Source organism: Scleropages formosus, chromosome 23, assembly GCF_900964775.1.
Source record: "Scleropages formosus chromosome 23, fSclFor1.1, whole genome shotgun sequence".
In the NCBI taxonomy this organism is placed as follows: domain Eukaryota; kingdom Metazoa; phylum Chordata; class Actinopteri; order Osteoglossiformes; family Osteoglossidae; genus Scleropages; species Scleropages formosus.
The window spans coordinates 15,240,079-15,253,716 of record NC_041828.1 but is presented as its reverse complement, the minus strand read 5'-3'; the positions used below and the strand labels follow the sequence as shown (position 1 = coordinate 15,253,716).

The following is a 13,638-nucleotide window of genomic DNA, read 5'->3' as shown; positions in this document are numbered from 1 at the left end:
TTTAGCTGACACTTTCCTCCAAAGCAACTTACAATGTTATGCTACTTACCCATTTATAGAGCTAACATTTTTACAGGAGCAATTTAGGGTAAGTACCTTTGCTCAAGGCTAATACAGCTAGAGGTGGAACTTGAACCTGCGACCTTTTGGTCGAAGGCTGCAGCGCCAACCACTACTCTACCAGCTGTCCCCAATTCTTCTGTATAGACCACTTGAGGGGTGGACTTACTGCAGTAAACCCCCTTGCTGGCTAAAGTTTGCAACCTCTAGGAAGGATATGCAAATCAGGTGAATGTGTGAGCGTGTTCAGCCTCGCACGTACACCAAGTCCTGCATATGGTAGGAAGGGGGTGGGGAGGAAGGGTGCACCACGGGCGTTTTGGATGGCCCTGCTACACAATGCTCATTGTATAGCGGAGGGGGGTCCAACGAACTACCGCTCTATAATGTATCCGCTATATGGATGCAAACAGCGGGATCTATCCGGTGCTGCATCCTGTGGGGAAACTGGTGGATGGATGCAGCACTGGCCCTTGGGCAGCTTCCACATCGATGCATACAAAAACCACACAGAGTTTGGGTAACTACAGCCTTGACCTCAAGCTGAAAACAACCCCCCTGCTAGTGCCCTCCTTACTGTGTTACATATAGCATGCCGCGCCAGCCTCACACATCTACTCCCTAACAGCTTCTCAATCCGCCAGGCTGAGAGTCCAAGTGTTAATGAATGTTGCTTCCAAGCAGCCTGCAGCTGGGAGGACCTGGCTGTCTGAGACAAAGAGAGAGTGCCAGGGAGAAGACAGCCCCCCACCCCATCCACCCACTGCAGAGCATCAAGAGCAGCACAAATAATGAATTCTGGTAAAAACTGGCATTTACAAATCAGTGTCGAGGCTCCGCCAGTGTAACGTCATCCACCACCTCCTCTTCCCCTCCTCCTTTTACTCCAGAACCATCCCTGACAATCACCAGAACCCAAAGAACATTTTCCTTTTTCACTTGATTTATTCATGAGTACAGCTGGCCTTGTTATCCGGCGTGCCATCGACAAGGGGTGGGGGGAATGTTGTTAAAGAGCTTGCATAAAAGAGTCGATAAGGCAAGCATGATAGGAACTTGAACCATTTGACAACTAACATTCTTTATAGTAAATTATCTGGCTGTAAATCCAAAGGGCTCAGCATGACCAAAAAAAAAAAAAAAAAAAACCAGACCGTTTTGCTCAAACATACCGTCTGTTACAGCAGAATTACAGAAAGCATGCTGTGACATTTGAAGCCAAGCCAAAACCCTCACATACCGTTGGGCCATAGCGTAAACCGTGATGTCATCTGCCATTCAGACAGCAACCAACCCATTAAGAACACAAACTGTACAGTTTAAATTTATGCAACACTTTTCTCCAAAGCAACATACGATGCTGAGCTAGTTGCAGTGACTGGGTAATTTTCACTGGAGCAATTTAGGGTAAGTGCCTTAAGCGAGGGAGCTACAGCAGGAGGTGGCATTTGGACCTGCCTTTACAGTAATTTACACCATTATACAGCAAGATATTCTTACTGCGTTGATTCAAGGTAAACGCCTTGATCAGGTAGGTGGTGGTATTTGGACCTGGGGCCTTTGAATCCAAAGGCTGTGACTCTAATCACTATGCCACCAGCAACCTTCAGAGACCATGGGGAAGGGGAGTCCACACTGGTTTGGCTTCTTGTCCCTTTCAGTCTTCCCACTGCCACTGAGTAACTCCATAGCCGGGCACTGCAAAAGCCCCGTCCGCATTGCAGCCTCGGGGTACCGAAGAATGGAAGCCCGATGGCACCTCCTGGATACAAAGGCCGCTGCCGTGTTCCCCCAAAGCACTCGGTCTCAAATGACAGGACCTCAGCAACTACAGCATGACCGTTTTTCAGGCATCCCATACTACCCTGTCCCTTTCCTTGCAAGTGGCCCGGAATAAAGGTAGCCTCTCCCACGAGTGCACAAATAACAATATGGTTGACCTCAGTTATAATGAATAATAAGTCGTGACATTAAGAGGAGCTGTTTCTCATGTGCTGCGCTGCGAACAGCTACCCTGAGTGGTGACAGGATCTCAGCAGCCCCAAGCCTGTCTGCTGACATGTTTGTGTGTTTCACCAGTGCCGTCCCTCGGCTTTTCTGCGGCATGCCTGAGCGACCCGCTTCCCTCGCTGTCAATCTGGGCACGGTTGACCGGGCACCCTGTCACAAGGCCGTCCCGGGGGGAGAAGCGAGACTCTCTGGTCCACTGTGGTCCTCGGGAGGACAATATGGGAAGGCATTGGTGCTTACAAAGCACACGTTTTCCTTCTCAAAAGGTATGTCATGAGCCCACTGATGGGAATTCAAGGATGGGGACCCCGGATTATAATCATTGGTCCACAGATAAAATATGAGGCCAAAGTTGTGCACAGTACCACAGCGGCTGTCTCCTTCTTCCTCCGATTTATTCCCACGAGGACGGTCCCGAGCATCAAATGGGTTCTCCATCACAGTCGTCTCACCGCGGTCAAAGCGGTGCCACTGTAAAAAAGAAACCTCAAGCTCCACTAAACAGACTAAGCCTGACTGCTCCGTGTGTTGTGTACACACACACACACACACACACACACACACACACACACCCACGGCTGTCTGTTCGCTACGACTCCGTGGTGTCTCCAGCTCTGACAGGGCCTGTTAAAAATCTTTCTGTGAAGTACAGGGGAGAAAAAAGAAAAAAGAAAAAAAGAGAGCAGCATCTCATAAACAATGGCCAGTGACACCCTCAAGAGACAGCGTTAATAAAGGGACCAGCGGCGGTCTGAGAGCCATCTAGAGACTGACAGTTAGCGACAGCGCTGTCAAACACCCAGCTCTGTCGGCACGCTGCTTGCCGGTGCCACTCTGCATCCAGTCCTCCTAGACTGCGAGTCAGTCCGCTCCTTTTCGGGGGACCATCGCACAAGCGGCGGCCAATGAGGAAGAGCCCTGCTGAGAAACAAGACGAAAGGTGCTCCTGGGTTCTGCAGCTCCACAACTCCGCTGCCGACAGTCCAAACTAATAATTAATGGGTGCAATAAAAGATACAGTAACAGAGGACTGTTTATCCTGTCCACTTAAACGCGTTAACGGTGACGCAGGTGTACGCACAGCCAAGCTCTTTTCACCGTAATTCAAATTACAACAGCATTTGTAAGTAGGTATTTTGTAAACCCCACAGAGTAAGCATTTACCTGCCAAAAAAAGGGAGATCAGCACAGATCTAGTTTGTCCCCAGCGCTCTTGGCACATTAACTGCTTGGACTGTTTCACATGAAGGCTGGCTGACATCAGCCATAATCAATGTAACAGGAGTAGGGGTTCCCCTTCCGTTAACGCCATTCTGTTGCCATGACAACCACAGATACTTTCCCGATAACTCCAAGCTCCTTTCCGCTAGAGGAGGTTCAGTGAGACACCATAAAGACTGCTTGATCGACTCAATGATAGGACAGTTATATGTTGGCTGTTCTTATCACCACTGGTGGTCTGAGTTTCCTGGAGGCCGTTATTTTAATCTGCCCAAGAAGAGGAGTAGGGTTAAAGGGGGTCCTTAGGGTTAAGGTTAAAGGTAGTCCTTAGGGTTAGGGTTCAAGGGGGTCCTTAACCCGCTATGCAGAAGCCCTCACATGCTCCTCCATGACACCATAATAATGAGCGCCCTACGGGGTGCTAGTGCCTGGCGTGCGGCTCATGGCGATAACCATGCGACCAACTACAAACTCTCGCCTGCGATCTGTTCCGCATCGAGAGGGAGCACAGCATGATCACAACATCTGAACAGCTGCAACAATAAGTCCACCGGAGCCCTCGGAGAGACAGCATGAAACGGAAGGAATAACCTCAGTTAAGCCCTGCGGATGGTTAAGTAAACCGGCGGCGGTCTCGGGAGCAGCGAGTGAGCGAAGGTGGGTGGGCTGTCTCACGCTGCGGAAGCCGTGTTTGCCTGCATGTAACCGCAGCGAGCACGGCTCGGTTCCGGCAGAGGATGGCGTTCGTGTCAACTTCCGCCACCGCGTGCCGATTTCATGCCGCATTGCTCCTACCATGCCAACATTTCCGAGCGCTACCTGCGCGACGCTCTCTCTGGTTCCGCATCACACCTCCCCGGAGAGCTTAATTCCAAGCAGGAGAAGCTGGAAAGTCATTATGATAATTACGAACATCATATTGTTTACTCGAGCCCGAGTCCCCCAATCAGGCCATGCAGGCTGTCTCACAGAGCCCTTTGTGTCAAATCATAGTGTCATTCTCAATGTGACTCGAAACGCGCTTAGTAACACTAATCGTTTGCAGTCATTACGCCGGGCGCTTATGCAAGTACACAGCTACGTCTCTTAATCCCCTCGCTGCCTGTCAGGGTGTAGCTTAATATCTGAAAGTGAACCGCTCTGTGGAGGGCTTTTCCCAGGAACATAATCCCTCGGTTTGATTTTCACGGGCTACGGGGTGTTATTCAAACTCTAGCGCACACACATACGCAGACTCAATGCAGGCGCCCACTTCTAACCATGCTGCTCTTTGGCACGCGCCTGCAGTATTGGGATATTTGTCTTGGAGTTGTGCAGATTCGGCATGAAACGATTCCTTATAACGTGTCATGGGACCAATTTGCTTCAAACGGTACCGTCACTCCCCGCACCAAAGTCATGCCGCTTACACACCCTCCGGACAAGATGAACAAAAGCGTTCCGTGAGCTTTATGCAGCCCCCGGAAGACACCCTGAATCCTTGAGTGCGATACATTTACTTTATATTTACATTGACTCATTTAGCAGATGCTTTTCTCCAAAGTGAGGTACAAATCAGAGTAAACAAAAGTGCATTTCAGCAACAGATGGAGAGATACAGAGACACTTTCCAAGTGCAGTCTGTCCCACACCACCATTTAACCAGCATACATTACACGAGTACCTGCGTGTAGAATTGATGGTGGGCAAGTTTTTTTTTTAAGTCTTATTTTTTAACAGATAACTACCGAAGGTTTATGTGTTTAAAGAGCATGTAAGAGGCCAGGAGAGAAACGGGCCAGAAAGAGATGTGTTTTGAGACTCTTCAAAAAAACTATGTGAGGGATTCAACAGTTCTGAGGGAAAGAGAGTAGCTCAAATCGCTGCAATGGAGCAAGAAGTGAGAACCTTCATGTCTTTGATTTTGGGCTCATTGTGAGTGGGATCATCAGGTGGGCAGAGGTGGAGAAACTCAGCAGTCTGGCTGGGATGCAGCAAGTGATCAGGTCCTGTGATCAGGTCCTCTAGGTATAGGGGAGCAGTTCCAGTGATGGTCTTGTAGGCCGTAACCAGCATGTTGATCTTGATAGGGGCAGCTACAGGACCCTTTATGATCCTTCTGTCTGGGTTCTGTCACAATTGCTAGAAAATCCATACGATTCACAGGAACAATCTAAAGTTTGAGTACACTGGCTGGAAACTAATTTGCTTTTCCCCCCACAAGTCATTCGGTTAACAAGTTAGATCAGAAATGTACGACACTTGTAGGTTGCTCTGCTTTCGCTATTCTGTCCGGTTTTGCCCAGGTGGACTCACACTTGCCACTAGTGCTGAGCATCTCCAACAACCAGATAGGATCCAACCAAAACTCAAGGCAGCAGGTCTGAACTATGAACATTTTGACCCTTCGGCTCTTTCAGAAAGAGAATTCCCTGCTCTCTTAATTTTTCATCTGAACGAATAGTGAGGTTTAGTCTAGAAATATACTGCGGCAGAGAGCTGACACACACACACACACACACACACACTAGACTACGGCTTCCACATTCCTTCTCCAGCACATGCATTTCTCAGTGGAATGTGCATTCACTGTTTTTATATAACCACCAGTCTGGCACAGATAACCACATTTCTATTTTCATAACTAAGAATTTACTCATTTTTTCAGCTTCCTGAACATGGAAAAAAAAGCGCACAGCATCTTTCAAAAAAAAAAAAAAAAAACACCATATAAACATATTCATGTGCTAATATGCACAGGAGAAAATCAAAACTCCAGAAGTTCTCTCAGTCACTTTGTGTGCTGATGTCACACAGCCGCTACAATCACTCTCGCCTCTGTCTGAAGCACTCGCGCACGCCCACTGGATTCTACAACCAACGCGTTCTAAAAATACACCGCTCTCGAGCGCCGGTGCTCGAAAGTGAATCCGGATGAGTCATTCCCACTGTGCGAAACACACAGACGTTTTTGGTGCTCGGTGGTGGATCGAGCACACCAAGAGTGTCAATGTGTGTTTGCCATGTACGCTTTTAGGCAAGTGCATATAAACAGACTTCGCCTTGAATTAGATGTATTTGTGCGTGTGTTTCTTATTAACCTTATTTTGTGTTTGTGTGTGTGTGTGTGTGTGTGTGTGTGTGTGTGTGTTTCAGTGCGCTCTTTGTGCTCGTGGCTGGAGCGAGAGCACAGAAGTAGTTTGCATCTTGACTTGAGCTGTGCATCATGGGCCGTGTTTCCACCTTTCTGGCAGGCAGCATTTCCCTGCCATTGGCTCTGCGGAGCCCGGTAACGCACACAGACCGTCTGAAACACGGGAAGAGTGGCAACAACCATAGCTTGAGTGAGAAGGGCCTCCTTACTCTACTCTCATGGATACAGAATAACACACAGTCATCTGTTCCTACTGCACTCTGGATGCCCCTCACCCTGTACACACACTCCAGCACAGCAGGTATGTGGGAAGGTACACTGGTCGGTAGGTATGCAGGTAAAACCTTTGCAGATCCATCCCCAAGGAAACTTCACGAGGCAGAATATGCACACAGCATGCACAACACAACACAACACAGTGACAGAAGACACTGCAATGCCACTGGAAGAAATAAATAGTGCAAAAGCAGACTATGAGTGGGGGTGCGGTGGCGCAGTGGGTTGGACCGGGTCCTGCTCTCCGGTGGGTCTAGGGTTCGAGTCCCGCTTGGGGTGCCTTGCGACGGACTGGCGTCCTGTCCTGGGTGTGTCCCCTCCCCCTCCAGCCTTATGCCCTGAGTTGCCAGGTTAGACTCTGGTTCCCTGCAACCCAGTATGGGACAAGTGGTTCACAAAGTGTGTGTGTGTATGTGTGTGTACAGACAATGAGTGACACAGTGGTGCAGTAGGTAGTGCTGTCACTTCCCATTCCCCAAGCTGTTTGGGCATAGGTTCAAATCCAGCTTGGTCTGTGTGGACTTTGCATGTTCTGTATAGGCTTCCTATGGGTGCTCTGCTTTCTTCTCAGAGCCCAATGAGATGTAGTTTGGGTAAATCAGGGATGCTAAACTGCCCTTGTGTTTGTGTCTGGCTACACTGTGATTGACTGGCATCCCACCTGGGAGTACCCCTCCTAGTTTAGTACCCAGTGATTCCGGCATAGGTTCCGGATCAGTAGTTAGAGTACTGTGCACCTCCGCACCACTAAAGCTGCTGTCTCTCAAGTGTTCAACAGCCACCGAAATGGGTCACTGTGAAACAAAGTCCGTAAAACAGGACCCGTGCAGGTACACAGCAGGATGCATGAAAGATGCGTTGTCCCAAAAGAACAATGTTACATTCCGATATTAAAGCAAACATGACAAAAAATGTAAACACATTTTAATATTTCCACAGCAGTTGTACCTGGCCTCGTAGCACAAAACCGAGTTTTTAAACACAGGTTGGCATGGCAACACCTAAAACAATTCTGTGTAAAATCACCAGATGACACAAAACAGCTGGCCAGATCAACTGTGCACAATTTCCAAAAAGATGTAATAACATATTTTTTTAAAAAAAAATGCCCAGTACTCCCAGATTCCCAATCTCATAAATCCAGCACGTGAAGCTCGTAGAGACACTGGTGCAGAAAAGAGGCGAACGGGGGAACACACACTGTTTGGCCAAAGGGAAAACGCCGCAAAACATATTCCAATACATAACAACTCATTCAAGACACATTTAACTATAAATACCTAGTAATCAGGCAAGAAGCTATAAAAGGATAAATGCACAAAAACAATTGGAAAAGAAGCCGCAACACCAAGAAATGATTATTAGCCCTAAGGAGACACTAGCGTACACTTTGATATAGTATTATCTGACAGGTTAATTTGTCAGAGATCGTATCACACATGTCGAATGTGGTTTTTGTTTTGTTTCCACACACCATGAGTTAAGAAGTATTTGTGGTAATAAAAGTCTGATATCTTTCGCTGTGTAACCACCGGTGATCATCTGCGATTTAGTGGCCCGCTGTCTTTGCCGCAAGATTGACGCTGACCTTTCCTTATGAGGTCCAAGAAACAGAGCCAAAAATCCACGTGCTCTATTTGCCGTCTTTATTCAAATGAAATGGGCTCCAACCCTCCAGCGCAGCGCAGCAGCAAACCGACAGCCGCTCGCCCTAAATCCAATTTTGTCGTCAACGGCACGACTGTGAAACGGCGCTTCGGCAAGTCGGGCAGCAAATGGGTTTTAAATTATACTCTTATTTGGGCTGGTAATAACAATAAATACACGACTGCTTATCACACAGCAACAAAACAGTTTGAAAAAGTATCTTTTGAAAACACGACCATCATAAAAAGTTACGTTTTTCATGGTTTGCTGTCCGTTGAGGCGATTTCCATGAAAATGGTGCCGCATGGTAACCAAAATGTACACACACACACACACACACACACTTCACAACACTCTCATTACTAGTGAAGAATAAAATGGGTACATTTAAGGAAATTCAGTGGGCCTCTTTCCCAGGTAATTGAACAAACGGTTGGTAATTAGAGGCCCTGGGAGGCAGACAGAAGGAGAGGGAGAAACTTGGGGGGGGGGGGGGGGACTGCGGTAAGTAATCGTCGAAGAAAAGAGTGGAAATATGAGGCTGGGCGAGGGAGGTCTCCCTTCGGGGTCGAAGATAAAGTGCCTCTCTTCAAAGAACTTCTATTCGATTAAGAGCAAGCACTCCTAAGTGGCTGATGGGCACTGTCTGCAGCACGTTTGGTGCGGAGCCAGACATGGTGTCTGGTAATCGCGGCGTTCGCTCCGAGGACCCAGCAAGCACGGCACCGAGTCACATGATGGCGAGGCGCAGGATCACACCTCCGCTGCCGCCATCCTCCAACGCTCCTTGAAATGCAGGAGGCCAGACCTCTCTCCGAGACACAGAACGCTGCACATCTTGAAAAGGCTTTTCCGAGGAAAACGTATCCAACCCGCTCCCCCGTTCTCAGACGGGTCGTTTCCGTCATTGAGGAAAAAACGCCATTGAGGCTGTGGCGGCGAGACGTGCTGACCGGGCACCAAGGTGCCTCCGTGACAGTTTTCAGGAGGGGAGGGGGGAGAAAATCACATTCTTGGCAGGGCTTTCAGAGAGCGATCAGAGTGAGAGATGGGATTGAAAAGGAAGCATCTTCCACTCAGACAGATTATACTATCTGGGGGAGAGTGGGCGAGGCTGCTTTGTGAGAACTGAAAGCAGACGTGTCACTTCCAACACGAGCGCCGTCAAAAGAGAAACGGCTCGGTCTCAAAAGCGAGACTTCGGGACACGTCCATGTGTCGCCTTGACCTGGCAGCTGCTCCGCACTGACGCTGCAGGCAAGCCAAGAAGCCCAAGATATTGTGCAACGACTGACAATGCCTCTATTGTAGACAGTGATGATCGGTGCTGGTGGAGTTCATCCACCGAAAGGACAGCATAAAAATGGGCGTGGCTTATCTTTGTGTGTTTATTAATGTGCTGTGGTCAGTGCACCCCACCAACTTCGACAGCACTTTGCCAACAGCTGTAGGAGTACATAACTCGTTGGCTTTCTGCTGTGATGTGGGACAAACTGCACAGCACATCACACCAGCCGAAAGAAGATGCAGTACTACCAGTAAAAGGTGTGAGCTCATTTCCTCAAAACTAGTCCCCCCCCCCCACGAGGCAGCTGCTGAACATGATAGATCAAGAAATGAGCTCACATTTCCCCAGCTCTTCTGCAGGAGCTCCCAGAGATGTAGAACACGGATTGCTTTGTCTGTACTATTCTCTCCTGATCATCCCACACAGCTGTTGCCCAATTTGGCCAGGTATACTGAAACTTTTGACTGGTTCTTTGGAAACAGTAAGCGAAAGTCACATTTACATGTTTTAATCAGACGGGACAATGATGAGAGGCAAGCAAAGAGACAAAAAAAAGTGAAGGTGGAGCATGGCATCAGCACAGATGGCATTACGGGGAGTCAACAGTGTCCAGGGGTGTGTAAGGCAGAGCAGCTCGAGAAGTGTACCACAAGGAAGAGTGTGAATACCTCACCTGTGCAAAGTTCCCTAACAGAATCTGGACTTCTACATTCCAGGGTGAGCAGGTAGTAAAGTGGTTACAGCTGCCACCTTTACATCCAAAGGTTGCAGGTTTGAATCCCTTTCTTGCTGTTCTACCTGCGATTAAGATCCGGTAAAAGGCTCCAGTAAAAATTACCCAGGTGTATAAGTGGGTAAAACAGCGCAAGTTGTTTAAACATAGTAAGGTGCTTTGGAGAAAAGCGTTGGCTAAATAAACGTAAACATATTTGCAGAGCTGCAACGTGCGCTCGTGGGATGTGTGTGTGCATACGCTCATGGCCCGTGTCTCACTCCTGTTTAACCTCTGGAAGGTTCATGGAGGTTAAGGATAAGGTGGACTTGCTGCCTGTCACCAGAGTCCAAACTGGGGGTGTATGTATCTTACCTGAGAGAGGTGTGAGGGCCTCACTTGGGCTGAGTCAGTGGGACACAAAGGCCCAACAAGTTCTCTGGCGACAGGTCTGCGTGGATCTCTCTGCCAGCTTGCCGACGGGACTGCCTGAGCTTCCTGCTCCGTATGTCCGTGTCTGTCCGCTCTCCGGGTGCTGTCACCATTCCCTGAGGAGCACAACGTCCACATCAGCGGCAGCAGCAGCACGGCAAGGTCACCGTCACTGCACAGACCTAGGTTTCAGACAACGATGCTTCACACAGGAGCGCCCTGGAGCCTTGTAGTAGCGTTTCTACGTGCACTCTGGCCGCGCAGACGGAGCGGCGTGCTCCGCTGATCAACATCACGCTCGCAATTGTTCCCCCTGCAGCTCCTCAAGGGAGCATGCATTCAGAAAACAAACGCTCCCCGCTATTTATAGACACGCGCTGGCATGGCAACCACCCAGTTTGTTTGAGTCAGGAAAATGCCAAGGGTCCCACTTCCTTTGAGACTTTCGCTGGTGACGATACACATGCGGGGGAACAATGTGCTTGCAGGACTTTTCAGTGACACACGTGTAACACATGTATCTGCATTGGCGCATTTGTGTCCCATGGCGAATTTCTTTGTACACTCACTGACACACACGAACGAACCAAAGAAGGCAAAATTCAGGTGAGGACTGAGGGCAGTCACTGCTGCTCCGCACACCAGCCATGTACAGAGCTGGAGAGCCCTGCGGCCTAGGTGACAAGATCTTGTGTGCGCCCGGCACAGGAACACACCCCATGGGTGAAAGGACAAACCCACATGACCCTTGGCTTGAAACCAACTGCCCCTTAACTCCCATCAAACTTGTTCAGGTGGGCAGCAAAGTGCACCATATTCTCAGTACTCGTCAAGTTCTGCTAACAATATACCACGATAAGAGGAGCGCACTTACCTTGACATGTTCGAGAGGGCAGCTAAACATACGGAAGGAACCGTCTCCTTGGAGTCAAATGTTTTGCATTACACACACACACACGGGTAGGAAGTGGTAGTGGTTAGAGCTGCTCCCTTTAAACCGCACAAGACACAGGTTTGACTCCTGCCTCATAGCACAGTACCTTTGATCTACGTTCTTACCCCGAACTGATCAATGTAATCACCACGCTGTATATATAGGTAAATCATTGTACATTTACATTTATTAATTTAGCAGACGCTTTTCTCCAAAGCGATATACAAAGAGTTCATTACATCATCCGAAGGAAAGATCTGGATGCAAGCACGTGATTCAGTGTGAACCAGTATAAATTACATGAGTAGCTGCATATAGGCTTTTCCATTACAAAACGAATTGATTTTAAAAATTATTAAACATATCAAACACGTACACGTTTACTGAGCACTTACGAGATCGGGGGAAGTGAGAAAGAAGTAAGTTGCTTTGGATAAAAACCTTGGCAAAAAAAAAAAAAAAAAAACATGGAAATATACATATACTCTTTTACAGCACACATGCAGCTTTTGTATTCCTCAGAAATGTGACATGAAAGAAAAAAAAATGGATTTTTTTCCCCCCAGACTAGTACCTCACAGACAAACACAAACACACCCCCCCTCCCTCCCTCCCTCCCACACACACACACACACACACACACACACACACACACACACAGATGTCTGTTTTCCCTCAAGTCAGCAACGTAGCGTCCAAGTTTCAATTCCCTACCAGCAATGAAGAGGAAACCCAGGACAGCTAAGCTCCTCCCACTGACGGACCCCGAACACAACCACCCGGTGCTCTCGGAACCCTCTGCTGCTCCACCTGAGTATCTCACTGGGCTTCAGCACCTGCTCACTGTGGCTGAGTTTAAACTGCAAGTCCACTGTTTCACCAGTGTAAATAACAATAAAGAGCAGTAGGTGGAACAGCAGTTAAAGTCATCGCCTTGCAATTGGAAAGTCCTGGGTTCAAAACCCTTTTGCCCTCTGTGGTAGCCCAAGGTACTAACCTAAAATTGCTCCAGTACAGAATACCCAGCCGTATAAACGGGTAAATCACCGTACGCAGCTTAGTGTGCAAACGAAACACTCCAAGTCTCCTTGGAGAATAGCATTGGCTTGATGAATAAATAATAATAAACTATAAAAACTGAAGAGGGAAAAAAATGTACTCAGTGCTGATGTGAACTTGAAGAGAAATGAAGAATAAGCACTTCGCAAGAGCCAAACAAAAGCCACGGGATGCCGTCCGATCAAAAGCTATGTATAAAGAAAAATGTGACTTCTGATCAAAATCATATATTGACAGCCTTGCAACAATAATGACAGATGAATGAAAGTGCTCCTGCCTCACAAGGCAGCACGTTTGTTTCGGTGTCAGTCAAAGCGTGATGGTCTCTGCAGTTTATAAAGAGCTCCGCACAGCTCACAAGCCCTCCCTCCTCACTGTAAGAGTGGGAGTTGTGTGTGTATGACACACACACGCACACAGACACTGTTTTGGAGCTGCCAGGGGAGGTTCCCTGCACAGCCGAACGTGTGACACCGCCAGGTTCCGGCAAGATTCCTCCCGCTCGGTGGACGCACCGGTCGCCGGCATGTTTACAGCCGGTGCCGCTGGACCAGCAGGCTGGGCAAGTTTGGGGACCCAGCTCTGGGATAACCTTTGACCCTGTGGATCTAGACAGCGGGACAGGGATTAGACCTCAGATAACCCCGGATGAGCTCATCCACCCGACTCACACCCACATCACACTCTGCAGGAAAACCCCCGTGCTGAGCTCATGTGGACGATCAGGGCCGCGCTGACACTTGAGCCCTTTGGCTTACATCCCTCCCTGGCTCGGCCTCCATAGATGGTCACGTCAGCTAGGCGCAACTAAAACAAACCACGCACTTCCTTTCCCCACAGCCTGATCTGGTTGCAGAGATTCCACG

At 48.6% G+C, this 13,638-nt stretch overlaps 1 protein-coding gene across 8 annotated transcripts in view; it reads right to left on the bottom strand.

Moving 5' to 3' along the window:
• The window catches only part of atxn1a (ataxin 1a), an 80,966-nt gene that overhangs the window by 54,445 nt on the left and 12,883 nt on the right, over positions 1 to 13,638 (bottom strand). For 7 of the 8 annotated variants that reach the window (XM_018727178.2, XM_018727179.2, XM_018727182.2 and 4 more), the window contains exon 2: positions 10,723 to 10,895. The gene's annotated coding sequence lies outside the window, so the exon portion shown is untranslated. Of the gene's footprint in view, positions 1 to 10,722; positions 10,896 to 11,653; positions 11,873 to 13,638 lie in introns of those variants that run through there. The other variant, XM_018727183.2, reaches the window with a different exon arrangement.